We start from the raw sequence: 14,492 nt of genomic DNA on the forward strand, positions 1-14,492 counted from the left end.
GGTGTGAGAGGCGATCAGCGAACAAACCTAGGTGTTCTTATGTCTGCTAACATGTGGAAGGTGCTGGGCCCTAAAAACCCCTCCCCTGCTCTCAATGCTTGGCTGGAAAATTGGTTGTCACCGTGTTCCTTTAGGGAGGCTCCCACTTAACAGCTTATGAGAAATGTCTAAGACTCTCAGAGCTGGTGATCTAAATTTCCTACTGGGCTTACCAATGTGCTTTTGATGAATGGCCGACTAGTTCCAGGACCCCCAGATACCAAAACCCCTGGATGCCCCAGGCCCTCATTTAAAATGGCACGGTATTTATATCTATCCGCCATACAGCCCACAGCCTTCATATTTTGGTGCCACCATTACTTCCATGTATGGTGAATCACCACTAGATTATTTACAATTCCTTTTTTTTTTTTTTTGAGGTAGGGTCTCACTCTGGTCAAAATTGACCTGGAATTCACTATGTAGTCTCAGGGTGGACTCGAACTCATGGTGATCCTCCTCCCTCTGCCTCCAGAGTGCTGGGATTAAAGGTGTGTGCCACCACACCCAGGTGACACTGGATTAAGGTTTGCTACAGATGCAAGCATCAAAGGCCTTACAATGAAGGACAATTGGCAGAATGTAACACATTCCCAAACACTTTCCAACAGTCATTAGCACAACCTGTAGACATGCAACCCACAGCTACACAGTGTCAAGTGTACATGATGAGAAAGTCATGTAAATTGTCATGGACAGCTCTAACGAGAAACTAGCTGAGACCACATACAGAGCTGGACTCACTGTAACATAATCTGATCTACAACCATTGAGTTCTCATTAGTGGCCTTGAATTAGATGCATCCCCTAAATTCTCTGTTTGTTTGTTTGTTTATTTTTATTTATTTGAGAGTGATGAGGGGGGGGGGATGGAGGGAAGGAGGGAGGGAGAGAATGGGCGCGCCAGGGCCTCTAGCCTCTGCAAACGAACTCCAGACGCGTACGCCCCCTTGTGCATCTGGCTAACATGGGTCCTGGGGAATCGAGCCTCGAACCGGTGTTCTTAGGCTTCACAGGCAAGCGCTGAACCGCTAAGCCATCTCTCCAGCCCCCTAAATTCTTTAACTTGGGGAGAACTCTGTTCATGAAGAACCAAGAGTCGATGTAATTCAAACCAAGTTTGTTTTCCTGAGAGAATCTTTGCAGCCCCAAGATGTTAACCTAGCTGGAGCCCAGGGCATAACCTCTGGGATGGTCTTTAGTTTATAAATGATGGACACATGGACTTTGGTGAATAATAAATACAGAGTTTACTTGATAAGATGATTTTAAAGCTCTGAAATGAAGATGTCATACTGTATCTTACATGTAGGAACCTTCTGTAATACATTTATTCATTTATTATTTCTTTTTCAGACAGGGTCTTACTACACGGTCCAGGCTGGCCTCAAGCTCACGACCTTCCTGCCCCAGCCGGGTATGCGTCTCCATGCCTGGCTTCCTTGTCTGCTATACTTGTGACCACCATCATAAGAGCATGATTTGAAACACCACGCCGCTCACACTGAGCAGATCACAAAAAGGTGGGTAGGGCAGGGCGGGGGGACGCTAAGAATGACTGGGGAAGGACTCAACTCAGCTTGTCAGCCAGTGATTGCTGCTGCAGACACGTGCTGCATCACCAGTCCTTGGAAGGGAATCTGCCTGGACCCATCAGTGGCTCCCCTGGCTTTAGCACGCATCAGTTTAACTTTCACGTATGCATCGCCACAAGGTCTGGCCCAAGAGCACATGAAATCATACAGGGAGCTACGGTCAAATAGAAAACACATTTGATCTTTGTCTCCAGTTCTTGGCACAGAGCTCCTAAAACCTTATGGAATTTCCTGAGTCACAGAGGCATCTTTGGCGATTCATAATGAACCCCTTTGATCCCCCACCTGAGTTCATGATGATGAGGTGATTTAGAGAGGGGACCCCCGAGAGAGCCGCGGATGGGTCCCAGCACTAGAGGTGCTGCGTAAAGTCTTGAGTGGAAAGTTCAGTACCAGCCTCAGGGGAGCGTGCGTGCGTGTGTGTGTGTGTGTGTGTGTGTGTGTGTACACATTATTGGGGAATGGAGATGAAATCTTCAAACACCCTGGAAAATCTGATTTGCAATGATTCTGGGCATATAAATGTTCCCATGTGCTGGGAGGATGGTGTGAGTGTGTCTGTGTGTTGAGAGATAGCAGAGCCTAACTCCATGGGTCCTAAATCCTGGCTCTTGGGGTCCCTCGTCTCTTTGTTCATCCAATCCTTGATCATATCCTTTTAAAGTTTATTTTTATGTATTTGAGAGAGAGAGAGAAAGAAAAGTAGAAAGAGAGAGAATGGGTACACCAGGGCCTCCAGCTGCTGCAAATGAGCTCCAGATGCATATGTCCCCTTGTGCATCTGGTTTTATGTAGGTACTGGGGAATTGAAACTGGGTCTTCTGGCTTTGCAGGCAGCGTCTTAACCACTAAACCAGCCTCTCCAGCCCCGATCATATCCTTTTAAACAAACCAGTAACTGTAACTCATATTTCTCTGAGTTACATGTTAAACGTGAGCCATTGAAACAAATTAAGAACCCAAAGAGGGCATCTTGGGATCTCTGACTTCGAACTAGTCAGCCAGAAATTTGGATGTCCAGATTTGTAAGGAGCAGTGGAAGTGGAGGCAGTCTGTGTGGCTAGCCTTAACATTTTCTTTTCTTTTCTGAAGTATGGTCTTGCTTTAGCTCAGGCTGACCTGGAATTCACTATGTAGTCTCAGGGTGGCCTCAAAATCACAGTCCTCCTACCTCTACCCACCAAGTGCTGAGATCCAAGGCATGCATCACCATGCTTGGCATAAGTGCCTTAAATTGTTATGCTAATCTGGGCAGACAGTGCTGGAGAATTGTTGGATGTGCAAAAGCCTTACACATTTACTCCATAAGTGTGGTGTTATGTGTGAGAGTGCAGGGAAGAAATGGACGCGTTGTGTCTTACTTGCACTTAGGAAAAGAAGAGAATGAATGTAAAAATGAGCCAAGAAACAGGCTCTGCAGTGGGCTGTCAGAAACTGGGTGATCTTGAGTAAACCATGAAACAACTGAATCTCACAGCATCGGTGCTGGAAATCTTTTTTTTTTTTTTAAATTATTTATGTATTTATTTGAGAGCGACAGACACAGAGAGAAAGACAGATAGAGGGAGAGAGAGAGAATGGGCGCGCCAGGGCTTCCAGCCTCTGCAAACGAACTCCAGACGCGTGCGCCCCCTTGTGCATCTGGCTAACGTGAGACCTGGGGAACCGAGCCTCGAACCAGGGTCCTTAGGCTTCACAGGCAAGCGCTTAACCGCTAAGCCATCTCTCAGTGCTGGAAATTATAACAGCCAATGCATTTCCTCAATTTGTGAATAGGTGGGAAGTTACCTGAGGTTGGGCAACACCTGAGAGTTTCAGGTTCACACGGTCTGAGGTAGGGCCTGGGAAGCTGCACTTTTAGCAAGCTCCCTGGGGGCTGAAGCTGTGGCAGTCTAGCCACTATGTTAGGGGTATGGACTTCACTGGAGACCTCCTCAGCTTCCTTGGGGAATAGACTGACTAGAAATCTCCCAGTGTGAGGATGTGGTTGGGATGTCTCACCATACACACTTTTATTTATTTATTTTTAATTTAATGAAATTTATTATTATTATTATTATTTTCCGAGATAGGGTCTTGCTATAGCCCAGGCTGATCTGGAATTCACTATGTGGTCTCAGGGAGGCCTTAACTCACACAGCAATCTTCCTACCTCTGCATCCGAGTGCTGGGATTAAAGGTGTGCACCACCACGCCCGGCTTACCATACACACTTTCAATTCTCTCCCCCATCCACAGAAGGCAAAAGAAAAACAGAATTATACTGAAATCTGAGTCAGCAAGAAACAGACCTTGGGAATCACTCTGTCCCCTGGCTTTAGTGTTTGAGGCAATAAAAACTAGCATAAAAACCCTACACAAAACAAACAAACAAACAAAAAGTTACCACTAGCCAGGCATGGTGGCACACGCCTTTAATCCCAGGCAGAGGTAGGAGGATCACTGTGAGTTCAAGGTCACCTTGAGACTACATAGTGAATTCCAGGTCAGCCTAGGCTAGAGTGAGACCTTACTCCCATCACAAACAAACAAACAAACCAATTAAAAAGGTACCACTGAATGATAGAGAATTAATGGAAAGTGAAAAGAATATTTTCCTTCAAAAGCATAGAAAGGCAGCCAGCTTACCTGTTGAAGAAATCGTCCAGAGTCTCTGCTAATCTAACTTCTCCTCCTGCAACAAGAAGAAGGGTGACATCTGAGTGTGCATATTGTCTCTCCTTCCCACAGCTGGCTTGCATTGGGAAGGTGACAGGGACATTCCTGAGGGACATAGGGCTCTGATGTCAAGCAGGCCAGAGGCCTAATGCTTGTTAGGCCTGAGCGGCAGCCTGGCCCCTGACACTTAGCAATCAATTAACAATTAACTAACATTTCGGCGTGCCTGCACAACGTGAGATTGCAATGAGATTTAAATGGTACAGCACGGGCTGGAGAGATGGCTCAGTGGTTAAGCGCACTTGCTTGCAAAACCTGATGGCCTGGGTTCAATTCCCCACTACCTATGTAAAGCCAGATGCACAAAGAGGCGCATGCGCCTGGAGCTCATCTGCACTGGTACTAGGTCCAGGTGCACCCATTCTCATTCTCTCCCTCTCTCTGCTTGCAAGGGAAAATAAATAAATGGCGCAGCATGTAAATGATCACACGTGAGGCACTTTGGGGTTGTTCCATAACCAAGACTATCTATGATGGTCTGAATGTTTGGATCTCCCTTCAAAGTTCAGATGTTGAGAGCCGGGTATGGTGGTGCACGTCTTTAATCCATATACTCAGGAGGCAGAGGTGGGAGGATCACTGTGAGTTCGAGGCCACCCTGAGACTACATACGGAATTCCAGGTCAGCCTGGGCTACAACAAGACTCTACCTCAAAAAAAAAAAAAAAAAATTCAGATATTGAACCATAACTCCCCGTGTGATAGGATTAGAAGGCAGAGCCTTTGGGAAGTGAGTACGCTGTGATGGCAGGCCCCAGGGACGTGTCTGAGCCCTTTACCCAGTGAGGTTACAGTAAAGAGATGGCTGCCCAGGACACGGGGCCTCCGCAGACACCAAATCTGTTAGGGCCTTGATCTTGGACTTCCCAGTCACCAGATCCATGAGATACATATTTCTACTGTTGACAAACCACCCTGCCTGTGACATGTTGTTACAGCAGCGTGAGACTACTAAGATATTTTATGTCTTCCTGGGGCTAACATTACACGTCTCTTCTCTGATGGATACATCTTCAACTAACAAAGAAATGAAGACCAGAAGAGAAGGAGGGAGAGGAGGAAAAGAGAGGGAGTAGTCAAAAGAATTTACTTTCTGGCGATGTGTCAAGCAAAGTCTCACTGTGTAAATGTTTAACAATTCAATAATGCGCAGAATTTAGAAAACATCTCTTTTTATGATGAAAGTGACATGTAGAACTTAGGAAGGAAAGGCAAATGTTTGGGGCTGGGGAGATGGCTTAGCAGTTAAGGCGTTTGCCTACAGAGCTTAAGGACCCTAGTTTGATTCCCCAGTACCCACGTAAGCCAGATGCACGTGGTGGTGCATATGTCTGGTGTTCGTTTGCAGTGGCTATAGGCCCTAGCATGCCCATTCTCTATATATCTGCCTCTTCCTCTCTCTCTCTCTCTCAAATAAATACATAAATAAAGATACTACTTGGGGGAGCTGGAGAGACGGCTTAGTGGTTAAGGCACTTGCTGGCAAAGCCAGGACCCAGGTTTGATTCCCTAGTACCCATGTAAAGCCAGATGCACAAAGTGGCACATGTATCTGGAGTTTGTTTGCAAAGACTAGAGGCCATGGCATGCCCTTTCTCTATCTATCTGCCTCTGTATCTCAAATAAATAAATACATATTTTAAAAAAAGTCAATGCCAAAAAAACAGGACTTGAGGTTATAAAAAAGGTTAAAGTTCATGTCCTCAGGGACGAATTATCTAGCTGGGGAGTGCAAAGAGGCAAGAAATATGTAAAGAACCCAAATCATCTATGTGCAGGGCACAGGTAATGCCAGCCAAACCTTCAGAGGCTCAGCACTGGGAGGGGGTCAGAGGGCAGCTTGGCAATGCAGATGGGCATGTGAGCCTTGCAGATGGGAAACCAAGGTGGCAGATGGTCTTTAGGCATAGGAACCATGACAAAGAAGGTAGTCTCTATTTAGCCACCAGTTCATACTTCTTTTATATGTGTATTTTATTTACTTGAGAGACAGAGAAAGGAGAGAGAGGGAGAGGGAGAGAATGGGCATACTAGGGCCTCTTGAGACTGCAAATGAACTCCAGATGTATGTGCTACTTTATACATCTGGCTCTACAAGGGTACTGGGGAATTGAACCCAAGCTATCATGCATTGCAAGAAAGCACCTTTAACCACTGACCCATCTCTTCAGCCCATCAATCAATCAATCAATCAATAAATGTATATATGTGTGTGTGTGTGTATGTATGTATGTATGTATGTATGTATACACACACACACACACACACACACACACACACACACACACACACACATATATATATATATATATTTTTTTTTTTTTTTGAGGCAGGGTCTTGTTCTAGCCCAGGCTGACCTGAAATTCACTATGTAGTCTCAGGGTGCCCTCTAATGAACAGCAATCCTCCTACCTAAGCCTCCAGAGTGCTGGGATTAAATGTGTGCACCACCACACCCAGCTTCCCATAGTTAATTCTGAGCTCCTACTTATGAGATACCAGGCAGTTGCAGTGAATGGGACACTGCGTGGCATGCCCTACAGAATGACAGCCTTGTGCATGGGCGGATGGGTGTTCTAGATGTGTAGTGTTTAAAAGAGCAAGAGGAGACTCGGAGGGGACAAGGGTTTACTTGGAAGATTATGACACTCCAAGGAGAAAGACCAGAAGAGGGAAGACCAAGATGACAGGGATTGGATCTTTACATGGGTGAGGGGAAAGACTTTGGGCAAAATAAATGGAAAGAGCTGGGCATCCCAGCACCCAGGAGGCAGAGGTAGGAGGACCTCCGTGAGTTCGAGGCTACTCTGAGACTAGAGGGAATACCAGGTCAGCTTGGGCTAGAGTGAAGACTGTGATAGTTAAGGTGTTGTCAACTTGATCTGTTTAGTAATCCACAGGCTGCTTCTAGGAAGGATCAACTAAGGTGGAGGTCTTTCTCCCAGGGTGAGCCCTTCCCCCAGAGTGGGTGGCCCCGCTCAGAGAGGGACTTGATACAAGGAAGCTCTGGGTAGAAGGGTTCCCTTTTTCCTTTCTTCCTTCCACTTGGCTGCCGGAGCTGCTCCCTACCTTCTAGCGTGGATTGAAGACCAATACGGACTAAAGACCAACTTCAACTGAAGACCCACGTGGATCGAAACCCAGTGGCTCCTCAGGAAGCCTCCAGGTTTTCCGGCACCATCTGCAGTGCCGGGTCGGGACTGCTGAGGCATCTGGCCACGTGGACTGAGCAGCTACCAGGTTCGGTGATTCTCAGGCCTGCAACTGCTATTGGACTACTGTAAGCTAATCCAATAAATTCCCTTTATAAAATAATTCATTCTAGTAATTCTGTTCCTCTAGAGAACCCTGACTAATACAAAGACCTTACCTTAAAACACCACCACCACCAACAAAACAGGAGTAGTGGAAAGCCTTGGGAGAGGAGGACCCAAGGTATAAAGTACTAATGCAGAGGATAGAAGCGAGTCTTAACATTCTCTCAGGTTCAATTATATTGCCTTCTGTGTAGAATAAGCTCCAGGTCCACCTCTGCACCCTTCTTCCTCCTCCACATCCCCAGTATCAGGTCCATATTTTGCCAGCAAGTGATGTGACATTTCTGCAGAAAGGACATCAACACCAGCCACGCCAAGGCCGAGGGCATAGTGTGAAAATGAGGCAACAGAGAAACTGAGTGTCAGTGACTTATTCAAGGTTACAAACCTTCCTGACTTAGCTGGCTGTGGTGGTGCACACCTTTAGTCCCAGCACTGGGGAGACAGAGGTAGGAGGATCCCTGTGAGTTTGAGGCCACTCTGAAACTATATAGTGAATTTTAGGTCAGCCTGAGCTAGAACAAGACCCTACTTTAATAAAACAAACAACAACAAAAAATGAATAAAATAAAATAAAAGCTCCTGCCTTGTTTCCTAGAGTGCTATGTGATAGGAACTGATAATTCATGTAGTCCTTGCTTCTGTTTAGAAGAAGGCATTGCACCATTGGACTCTTGTCTTTAATGTCTGTCTGCAAGTGCAGTGAGCAGTTAACTGAGCCAAGCAGGAGGGCGAGGGATTCAGGGTAGGAGAGGTGAACAGATCTCTCTCCTGTTTCACCACAGAGCATATCATGGGATGGGCAGATGATATGACCAGAGAGAGTACCTCACAGGAAATGACTGGGCGTGGCAGTTTCAAGTGATGAGGGTGCCTCCATTCCAGTGAAGACAACATTTAAACTACGATGCAATACACGGATAGAGCCGGGCTTGTAAAGATGAGTTCTCATTAAGTCACTCCTAAGCGAGGGAGCCCTGAGCGACTTTGCATTGCTTGCCAAGGCATTAATCCATATGTGAACCTACTACATGGTCAGCCAACTTAAAACACTGAGTGGATAAAAAAAAGTATTTAGGGCTGGAGAGATGGCTAAGCGGCTAAGGTACTTGCCTGCAAAGCCAAAGGACCCAGGTTCGATTTCCCAGGACCCACGTTAGTGTGCAGGCAGCTGGAATTAATTCGTTTGCAGTGATTGAAGGCCCTGGTGCTCCATTTCTCTTTCTCTCTCAAATAAATAAATAAATTTAAAAACTACACAACAACAACAACAACAAAAGAACAGCGTTTAAATGAAGGTCTCCTACATGGGTGGTTAAAACTGTTTTCAGAAGCCATAATATAGTAGTAATGGAAAATCTCACTGCCAGGGATGAGTTAGCTCCCACTGAGTCATTTGTTGGGGAGGCCACAGATGCCCCCAAAACAATATTGGCTATTGCCACTGGTTTTGGTTACCCACCAAAATTAGATGGTAAGCCCTTATCGCTGAAGACACCACACACTTTGGTTGCAGGACCCTGAGAAACTAAGATGGAACAGAGGAGGATGAATCCTCAGTGCCTACCAGCTGTGTGTGTGTGTGTGTGTGCGCGCGCGCGTGCCAGAAAGTGCTATGCAAAATGCCTTGGGAGAAAAGTCAGTAATAATCCTGCCTGGCTGTGGACCCTGGGTACTTCACAACTGAACCGCACGACAAGACAGGTCCACGGATGCAATAGTGGCAGGAGAGTTACGGGAGTGACCAGTTGCTCTCTGATTGGGTGTAAGGCTCACTCTACAGCAGGGAAATCATGCCTGCTTTCTGTAAATCTGGCTGAAAGTCTGTGGCTAGGGACATAGGTCCTACAGGGGAATACAATACTGTGATTATAATTGGACAGAGTCTCAAACAACTGTCTAAATAACTCTTTCCATAGAGTGGCGCTACTCATAGCTTCAAACCCAGAGTTCATGTGATTACAGAAATCCATAAATGATATAGTTACCAAGAATAAGTGATGAGCTTATGCTCAGAGCTATGCATGACATCTATGCCACACCCTCAAAGGCTCAAGGGACCTCAGAAAGAGGCAAAAGAAAGAACGTAAGAGCAGAAGGGTGAGAAGTGGGGCTTTGGAGCTGGGGAGATGGCTCAGGAGTTAAAGACGCTTGCAAAACCCATCCGCTGGGGTTTAATTGCCCAACATACATGTAGAGCTGGACACAAAAACCAGCTCATGCATTTAGTAGAAGGAGATGCTGGCACACCCATGCATACACTGACACACATGCAAATAAATGTTTAAAAAGCTGGGCTTGGGGCTAGAGAGATGGCTTACCAGTTAAGGTGCTTGGCAGCAAAGCCAAAGGACCCAGGTTCGATTCCCCAGTACCCATGTAAAGACAGATGCACAAAGTGGCACACATGTATCTGGCTGTCTATCTCCTCTGTCTCTCTCTGCTTGCAAATAAACTAAAAAACAAACAAGCAAAAAAGTCGGGCAGGGGAGATGGCTTAGCAGGTAAGGCGTTTCCCCGGGAAGCCTAAGATTCCATGTTCAACTCTCCAGATGCCATGTAAGCCACACGCACAAAGGTGAGGCAAGGGCAAGGTTGCACATGCCCACTAGGTGGTGCAAGCGCCTGGAGTTTGATTACAATGGCTGGGGCCCTGGTGTGCCAATTCTCTCTCTCTCTGAAAAAAAAATAAAAAAAAGAAGTGTTTAAATAGTCACATGAAAGAGAGAGAAACTAAGCTGTGCAATGCTGTCTTCCAGATATGACTCATCCACTATACACACAGAACATGGCAGGTGGGGTTTTCTGTTACATGACTGAGCCTGTCAATCCCTCCTCATAGATGCAGGAGGGGCCCATGATTGCTGGGAGGGGGAGTCATGTCCCCTCCTAGCAAATAACCTCCCACCCAGGATTGTCCAAGCAGCCCTAATTTAAATTAGTGGGTCAAAAATAAAAATAGACATGGCATGGAATTAGAATGGCACTCTAATGGGAAGAAGACTTTTGGTGGGAGGGGGAGAGGGTAAGTTGGGGGGGTATCACAATGCTTTGTATGCATATAGGAAACTGTCACAATAAAAGACCCTAAGCTATTCATTCAAGGCCTTCCATAATACGGCACCAACGGCTTTCCCAGATAATCACTGATTCTACCAATTGGATGGCTTTGCTGTGCTCCACCCACACCAATGATGTCATGCTTCTACTGTGTGCCTTTATACATATTATGAGTCCTCCTGTTGGCAGGTCTCCTTGCCCATCAATACATTACAATTTGCCTCTAGCCTTCAAAACTCATTTCATATACCACTTTTTATTTTATTTTATTTTTTTTTAAATTTGAGAGTGACAGGCAGAGAAAGAAGTAGAGAGAGAGAGAGAGAGGGAGAATGGGTGCGCCAGGGCCTCCAGCCACTGCAAACGAACTCCAGACGCGTGCGCCCCCTTGTGCATCTGGCTAACATGGGTCCTGGAGAATCGAGCCTCGAACCGGGGTCCTTAGGCTTCACAGGCAAGCGCCTAACCGCTGAGCCATCTCTCCAGCCCCATATACCACTTTTTATAAGGAGGCTTTTCAACCCCACCCCTCAAGTCAACTAAGCACTCTGCCATTTGCAGTTTAGTTTTGCAGGTGGAGCTACCTCTGGAGCTAGGAAAGGTATGTACTGATTCTCTCTGACTCCCCACACTTGTCAGGGGCAAATGCTGCGAGTGGCTGGAAGTCTGCGAATGTTTGAAATGACACTTTTGGGCTAGTGCTAGAGACAGAAACTTCTGAACTGAAACCTTAGTTCCACTGCTCATGAGCTGTGTGGCTGGGAACAGAGCTCTGAGCCTCGGCGTGTCTTTGTTCCTTTGTGCACGGTGTACAACCACGAGCCAATCAGGACTGGCAGGGTGGTGAGGCACAAAGATGGCAGCTGCCATCCTGGCTGTTGCTCACTGCCAGCCATGAGGAGAGCACACAATGGAGAAGTGTCTCCATGTGGAAGGGGGCAGGAGCTCCTCACCTTTCCTTTCTGTCCATCACTTATCTTCTTGTTTTTTAAAAAAATATTTTGAGGGCTGGGGAGATGGCTTAGTGGCTAAGGCATTTGCCTGCAAAGTCTAAGGACCCAGGTTCAATTCCCCAGCACCCACGTAAGCCAGATGCACAAGGGGGCGTACGCGTCTGGAGTTCGTTTGCAGTGGCTGGGGCCCTGGTGCACCCATTCTCTCTCTCCCTCTCTTTGCCTCTTTCTCTCTCAAATAAATTAAAAAATATTTTGAGAGAAAGAGGAAGAGAGGGGGTGGGGAATGGACGTGTAAGGGTTTCTAGACATTGCAAACAAACTCTAGCTGCATGTGCCACCTTGTACATCTGGCTCATATGGGTACTGAGGAATCAAACCTGCGTCCTTAGGCTTGGCAGGCAAGTGCCTTAAGCAATCTCTCCAGCCCCATTTCCTGGCTTTTGTTAAAGCACCCAAGAGAAGGGTGATGGAAAAAGATGCTAAAATTTACCTAAATCCCAGGACATGGCCGACTCTTTATATTGTTTCATAAATGCCCCTAACAAGGCCTGGGAAGAGCGGAAGGAGGATGTGGTTGGTTGGGGAAGCTTTGTGGGAGGCAAATTCACAGGCATGACCTGAGGGTGGGTGGGGAGGGGCCTTGAATGCTATGTTATGGCTGATGCCACAAGATTGGCTGTCTATAATCATAACTTGGGGGCACCATGTTGGCATCCCTGGTGGGCAAGGTGGAGGTGAACTGAGTCAGCTGTAACTTAGCTGTGGATGCATTTTCTCAGTTTATATCATAAGTGATTATCTGTTTCTACTTTCTGCACCTTTCATGAAGAGGAAAGTGATTTCTTTCCAAATGACACTAAATTCTAAACATGATAAGCCTGAGTTGGCATCAGCACCTTCCTGTAATTGGCCAATCCATTCAGGTTTGTATTCTGGTTTCCTTTGATGAGCCCCTCACCCCCACGGCTCAGCAGGGCCAGTATCTGAATAGAAAGGAAAGATCTCACGCAGGGCGCCTTTCTCTGAACAAGCTTTGCAGGCAACATCTTCCTTGGATACGGTTCAGCTGGGGGACTTCCCTGTATTCCAAGAGGAATTCCTGGTCCTCACACAGGGGCCTTTGTTGTCCGAGGTTATGAGAAATTAACCACTGCTTTGCACAAGGAAGTATCTTTTCATTGCGCGAAGTCATGATCAAAGAAGCCGGCCATTGAAAGCAAGGGAACAAAATGGTGATTTCTATCTAGAATTTCTACCAAAAAAAAAAAAAAAAAAAAAAAAAAGATTCCCTTTGTAAAGCACAGTTATTGGAGTGTGAAGTTCACTTGTCCACTGATGGATTTTAAAGTTTACTCTTTCCCATCTGCCAACTTTCAAGTATTTAAAAGCTATTTGTGTGTGTGTGTGTGTGTGTACGTGCACCAGAATCTGTTGCTGTCACAAGCAAATGCACGTTTAATTTTACATGTGTGGCTGGAGAATTGAACCCAGACTGGAAGGCTTTGCAAACAAGTACCTTTAACCACTGAGTCATCTGTCCAGCCCCCTTCAGCGTTTTTTAAAAAATATTTTATATTTATTTATCTATTTATTAATTTTAAGAGAGGGAGAGAGAAGGAGATAATGGGCATGCCAGGACCTCTATCCACTGCAAACAAACTCCAGAGACATGTGCTACCATGTGCATTTGGCTTAAGTGAGTTCTGGGGGTACTGAACCTGGGTCCTGTGGCTTTGCAGGCAAGCTCCTTAACTGCTAAGCCATCTTTCCAGCTCATTAGTATTTTCTTAAAGCATAAAAATTTCATTTCCGCCAGGCGTGGTGGCGCACGCCTTTAATCTCAGCACTCGGGAGGCAGAGGTAGGAAGATTGCCAAGAGTTCAAGGCCACCCTGAGATGACAGCGTTAATTCCAGGTCAGCCTGGACCAGAGTGAGACCCTACCTCGAAAAACCAAAAATAAATTTAAAAAAAATTTAATTTCCTTTGCATCTGTTCTGTTTACAAGTACATTTTATATCTCCTAAATGCTGAAAATAAGACCTTCTCTCAAAAAACCTCCAAAACTTTATATATGCTATTATATCTATATATTTGTACATATGTAGCTGACATACATTATATATGTGGATTTATGTATATATATATATACATAAATTATGTTACATTATATATGTATACCACATACATGTATACATATAAGCATAGTTTGGGAAAAAAGTAGAAAGAAAGGTTATCCATGATCATAGAACTCTAACCTTGTCAAATGTGTTCAGTTTTTCCCCAAGATGTATTGGTTACTTTTTTTTGTTTGTTTTTTAAAAAATGTTTTATTAATTTAGTTTAGAGAAAGAGAAAGAGGTAGACACACACATACACAGAGAGAGAGAGAGAGAGAGAGAGAGAGAGAGAGAGCGAGAGCGAGAGCGAGAGAAAGGGGAGGGGGAGAAAAGGGGCACGCCAGGTCCTCCAGCCACTGCAAACAAACTTCAGATACACATGCCACTTTGTGCATCTGGCTTATGTGGGTACTGGGGAATTGAACCTGGGTCCTTAGACTTTGAAGGCAAGCATCTTAACTGCTAAGCCATCTCTCCAGCCCTTATTTATTTATTTATTTTTTGTTTTGTTTTGTTGCAGTCAGGTTCGCATTGCTGGTAGAAAGCACCCAACCAAGAGCAGCTTGTGGAAAAAAGAGGTTTCTTTTGGCTTCCAGGCTCGAGGGGAAGCTCCACGATGGCAGGGAAAACGATGGCATGAGCAGGGGGTGGACATCACCCTGTGGCCAACATAAGGTGGACAATAGCA

The 14,492-nt window shown here is 45.7% G+C and overlaps 1 protein-coding gene across 1 annotated transcript in view; it reads right to left on the bottom strand.

The window, feature by feature from the left end:
• Positions 1 to 14,492, bottom strand: part of C11H4orf19 (chromosome 11 C4orf19 homolog) — a 114,758-nt gene that overhangs the window by 24,227 nt on the left and 76,039 nt on the right. Inside the window, exon 2 of the mRNA XM_004656110.2 lies at positions 4,263 to 4,308. The gene's annotated coding sequence lies outside the window, so the exon portion shown is untranslated. The remainder of the gene's footprint in view (positions 1 to 4,262; positions 4,309 to 14,492) is intronic.

Source organism: Jaculus jaculus, chromosome 11 (assembly GCF_020740685.1).
Source record: "Jaculus jaculus isolate mJacJac1 chromosome 11, mJacJac1.mat.Y.cur, whole genome shotgun sequence".
Taxonomy (NCBI): domain Eukaryota; kingdom Metazoa; phylum Chordata; class Mammalia; order Rodentia; family Dipodidae; genus Jaculus; species Jaculus jaculus.